This window comes from Penaeus vannamei, chromosome 37 (genome assembly GCF_042767895.1).
Source record: "Penaeus vannamei isolate JL-2024 chromosome 37, ASM4276789v1, whole genome shotgun sequence".
Lineage (NCBI taxonomy): Eukaryota > Metazoa > Arthropoda > Malacostraca > Decapoda > Penaeidae > Penaeus > Penaeus vannamei.
In genome coordinates this window covers 307,905-312,904 of record NC_091585.1, presented here as the reverse complement: position 1 = coordinate 312,904, position 5,000 = coordinate 307,905, and positions in this window count along the sequence as shown.

Sequence of the window (5,000 nt, the reverse complement as noted above, 5' to 3'; positions counted from 1 at the left end):
TTTTTCCTGTGTCTGTTTTTCCTGTGTCTGTTTTTCTTGTGACTGTTTTTCCCGTGTCTGTTTTTCTTGTGTCTGTTTTTCTTGTGTCTGTTTTTCCTGTGTCTGTTTTTCCTGTGTCTGTTTTTCTTGTGTCTGTTTTTCCTGTGTCTGTTTTTCTTGAGTCTGTTTTTCTTGCGTCTGTTTTTCCTGTGTCTGTTTTTCCTGTGTCTGTTTTTCTTGTGTCTGTTTTTCTTGTGTCTGTTTTTCCTTTGTCTGTTTTTCCTGTGTCTGTTTTTCTTGAGTCTGTTTTTCCTGTGTCTGTTTTTCTTGAGTCTGTTTTTCTTGTGTCTGTTTTTCTTGAGTCTGTTTTTCTTGTGTCTGTTTTTCTTGTGTCTGTTTTTCTTGTGTCTGTTCTTCTTGTGTCTGTTTTTCCTGTGTCTGTTTTTCCTGTGTCTGTTTTTCCTGTGTCTGTTTTTCCTTTGTCTGTTTTTCCTGTGTCTGTTTTTCCTGTGTCTGTTTTTCCTGTGTCTGTTTTTCCTGTGTCTGTTTTTCCTGTGTCTGTTTTTCCTGTGTCTGTTTTTCCTGTGTCTGTTTTTCCTGTGTCTGTTTTTCTTGTGTCTGTTTTTCTTGTGTCTGTTTTTCTTGAGTCTGTTTTTCTTGTGACTGTTTTTCTTGTGTCTGTTTTTCTTGAGTCTGTTTTTCTTGAGTCTGTTTTTCCTGTGTCTGTTTTTCTTGAGTCTGTTTTTCTTGTGTCTGTTTTTCTTGAGTCTGTTTTTCTTGAGTCTGTTTTTCTTGAGTCTGTTTTTCTTGTGTCTGTTTTTCTTGTGTCTGTTTTTCTTGAGTCTGTTTTTCTTGTGTCTGTTTTTCTTGTGTCTGTTTTTCTTGAGTCTGTTTTTCTTGAGTCTGTTTTTCTTGTGTCTGTTTTTCTTGAGTCTGTTTTTCTTGAGTCTGTTTTTCTTGTGTCTGTTTTTCTTGTGTCTGTTTTTCTTGTGTCTGACTTTCTCGTGTCCGTATTTCCTGTGTCAGCTTTTCCTGTGTCTGTTTATCTTGTGTCTGTTTTTCTTGAGTCTCTTTTTCTTGTGTCTGTTTTTCTTGAGTCTGTTTTTCTTGAGTCTGTTTTTCTTGTGTCTGTTTTTCTTGTGTCTGTATTTCCTGTTTCTGCTTTTCCTGTGTCTGTTTTTCTTGTGTCTGTTTTTCTTGAGTCTGTTTTTCTTGAGTCTGTTTTTCCTGTGTCTGTTTTTCTTGTGTCTGTTTTTCTTGTGTCTGTTTTTCTTGTGTCTGTTTTTCTTGTGTCTGTTTTTCTTGAGTCTGTTTTTCTTGTGTCTGTTTTTCTTGAGTCTGTTTTTCTTGTGTCTGTTTTTCTTGAGTCTGTTTTTCTTGTGTCTGTTTTTCTTGTGTCTGTTTTTCTTGAGACTGTTTTTCTTGTGTCTGTTTTTCTTGTGTCTGTTTTTCTTGTGTCTGTTTTTCTTGTGTCTGTTTTTCTTGTGTCTGTTTTTCCTTTGTCTGTTTTTCTTGTGTCTGTTTTTCTTGAGTCTGTTTTTCTTGTGTCTGTTTTTCTTGAGTCTTTTTTTCTTGTGTCTGTTTTTCTTGAGTCTGTTTTTCTTGTGTCTGTTTTTCCTGTGTCTGTTTTTCTTGAGTCTGTTTTTCTTGTGTCTGTTTTTCTTGAGTCTGTTTTTCTTGTGTCTGCTTTTCCTGTGTCTGTTTTTCTTGTGTCCGCTTTTCCTGTGTCTGTTTTTCTTGTATCTGCTTTTCTTGAGTCTGTTTTTCTTGAGTCTGTTTTTCTTGTGTCTGTTTTTCTTGAGTCTGTTTTTCTTGTGTCTGTTTTTCCTTTGTCTGTTTTTCTTGTGTCTGTTTTTCTTGTGTCTGTTTTTCCTTTGTCTGTTTTTCTTGTGTCTGTTTTTCTTGAGTCTGTTTTTCTTGTGTCTGTTTTTCCTGTGTCTGTTTTTCTTGTGTCTGTTTTTCTTGTGTCTGTTTTTCTTGTGTCTGTTTTTCTTGAGTCTGTTTTTCTTGAGTCTGTTTTTCTTGTGTCTGTTTTTCCTGTGTCTGTTTTTCTTGTGTCTGTTTTTCTTGTGTCTGTTTTTCTTGTGTCTGTTTTTCTTGTGTCTGTTTTTCTTGAGTCTGTTTTTCTTGTGTCTGTTTTTCTTGTGTCTGTTTTTCTTGTGTCTGTTTTTCTTGTGTCTGTTTTTCTTGTGTCTGTTTTTCTTGTGTCTGTTTTTCTTGTGTCTGTTTTTCTTGTGTCTGTTTTTCTTGTGTCTGTTTTTCTTGTGTCTGTTTTTCTTGTGTCTGTTTTTCTTGTGTCTGTTTTTCTTGTGTCTGTTTTTCTTGTGTCTGTTTTTCTTGTGTCTGTTTTTCTTGTGTCTGTTTTTCTTGTGTCTGTTTTTCTTGTGTCTGTTTTTCTTGTGTCTGTTTTTCTTGTGTCTGTTTTTCTTGTGTCTGTTTTTCTTGTGTCTGTTTTTCTTGTGTCTGTTTTTCTTGTGTCTGTTTTTCTTGTGTCTGTTTTTCTTGTGTCTGTTTTTCTTGTGTCTGTTTTTCTTGTGTCTGTTTTTCTTGTGTCTGTTTTTCTTGTGTCTGTTTTTCTTGTGTCTGTTTTTCTTGTGTCTGTTTTTCTTGTGTCTGTTTTTCTTGTGTCTGTTTTTCTTGTGTCTGTTTTTCTTGTGTCTGTTTTTCTTGTGTCTGTTTTTCTTGTGTCTGTTTTTCTTGTGTCTGTTTTTCTTGTGTCTGTTTTTCTTGTGTCTGTTTTTCTTGTGTCTGTTTTTCTTGTGTCTGTTTTTCTTGTGACTGTTTTTCTTGTGTCTGTTTTTCTTGTGTCTGTTTTTCTTGTGTCTGTTTTTCTTGTGTCTGTTTTTCTTGTGTCTGTTTTTCTTGTGTCTGTTTTTCTTGAGTCTGTTTTTCTTGAGTCTGTTTTTCTTGTGTCTGTTTTTCCTGTGTCTGTTTTTCTTGTGTCTGTTTTTCTTGAGTCTGTTTTTCTTGTGTCTGTTTTTCTTGTGTCTGTTTTTCTTGAGTCTGTTTTTCTTGTGTCTGTTTTTCCTGTGTCTGTTTTTCCTGTGTCTGTTTTTCTTGTGTCTGTTTTTCTTGTGTCTGTTTTTCCTGTGTCTGTTTTTCTTGTGTCTGTTTTTCTTGAGTCTGTTTTTCTTGTGTCTGTTTTTCTTGAGTCTGTTTTTCTTGAGTCTGTTTTTCTTGTGTCTGTTTTTCTTGTGTCTGTTTTTCTTGAGTCTGTTTTTCTTGAGTGTGTTTTTCTTGTGTCTGTTTTTGCTGTGTCTGTTTTTCTTGTGTCTGTTTTTCTTGTGTCTGTTTTTCTTGTGTCTGTTTTTCTTGAGTCTGTTTTTCTTGAGTCTGTTTTTCTTGTGTCTGTTTTTCTTGAGTCTGTTTTTCTTGAGTCTGTTTTTCTTGAGTCTGTTTTTCTTGTGTCTGTTTTTCCTGTGTCTGTTTTTCTTGTGTCTGTTTTTCTTGTGTCTGTTTTTCTTGTGTCTGTTTTTCCTGTGTCTGTTTTTCTTGTGTCTGTTTTTCCTGTGTCTGTTTTTCTTGTGTCTGTTTTTCTTGTGTCTGTTTTTCTTGTGTCTGTTTTTCTTGAGTCTGTTTTTCTTGTGTCTGTTTTTCCTGTGTCTGTTTTTCTTGTGTCTGTTTTTCTTGTGTCTGTTTTTCTTGTGTCTGTTTTTCTTGTGTCAGTTTTTCCTGTGTCTGTTTTTCTTGTGTCTGTTTTTCTTGTGTCTGTTTTTCCTGTGTCTGTTTTTCTTGTGTCTGTTTTTCTTGTGTCTGTTTTTCTTGTGACTGTTTTTCTTGTGTCTGTTTTTCTTGTGTCTGTTTTTCTTGTGTCTGTTTTTCTTGTGTCTGTTTTTCTTGTGTCTGTTTTTCTTGTGTCTGTTTTTCTTGTGTCTGTTTTTCTTGTGTCTGTTTTTCTTGTGTCTGTTTTTCCTGTGTCTGTTTTTCTTGAGTTTGTTTTTCTTGAGTCTGTTTTTCTTGAGTCTGTTTTTCTTGTGTCTGTTTTTCTTGAGTCTGTTTTTCTTGTGTCTGTTTTTCTTGTGTCTGTTTTTCTTGTGTCTGTTTTTCTTGTGTCTGTTTTTCTTGTGTCTGTTTTTCTTGTGTCTGTTTTTCTTGTGTCTGTTTTTCTTGTGTCTGTTTTTCTTGTGTCTGTTTTTCCCGTGTCTGTTTTTCTTGTGTCTGTTTTTCTTGTGTCTGTTTTTCTTGTGTCTGTTTTTCTTGTGTCTGTTTTTCTTGTGTCTGTTTTTCTTGAGTCTGTTTTTCTTGTGTCTGTTTTTCTTGTGTCTGTTTTTCTTGTGTCTGTTTTTCCTGTGTCTGTTTTTCTTGTGTCTGTTTTTCCTGTGTCTGTTTTTCTTGTGTCTGTTTTTCTTGTGTCTGTTTTTCTTGTGTCTGTTTTTCTTGTGTCTGTTTTTCTTGTGTCTGTTTTTCTTGTGTCTGTTTTTCTTGTGTCTGTTTTTCTTGTGTCTGTTTTTCTTGTGTCTGTTTTTCTTGTGTCTGTTTTTCTTGTGTCTGTTTTTCTTGTGTCTGTTTTTCTTGAGTCTGTTTTTCTTGTGTCTGTTTTTCTTGTGTCTGTTTTTCTTGTGTCTGTTTTTCTTGTGTCTGTTTTTCTTGTGTCTGTTTTTCTTGTGTGTGTTTTTCTTGTGACTGTTTTTCTTGTGTCTGTTTTTCTTGTGTCTGTTTTTCTTGTGTCTGTTTTTCTTGTGACTGTTTTTCTTGTGTCTGTTTTTCTTGCGTCTGTTTTTCTTGTGTCTGTTTTTCTTGTGTCTGTTTTTCTTGTGTCTGTTTTTCTTGTGTCTGTTTTTCTTGTGACTGTTTTTCTTGAGTCTGTTTTTCTTGTGTCTGTTTTTCTTGTGTCTGTTTTTCTTGTGTCTGATTTTCTTGTGTCTGTTTTTCTTGTGTCTGTTTTTCTTGTGTCTGTTTTTCTTGTGTCTGTTTTTCTTGTGTCTGTTTTTCTTGTGTCTGTTTTTCTTGTGTCTGTTTTTCTTGTGTCTGTTTTTCTTGTGTCTGTTTTTCTTGTGTCTGTTTTTCTTGTGTCTGTTTTT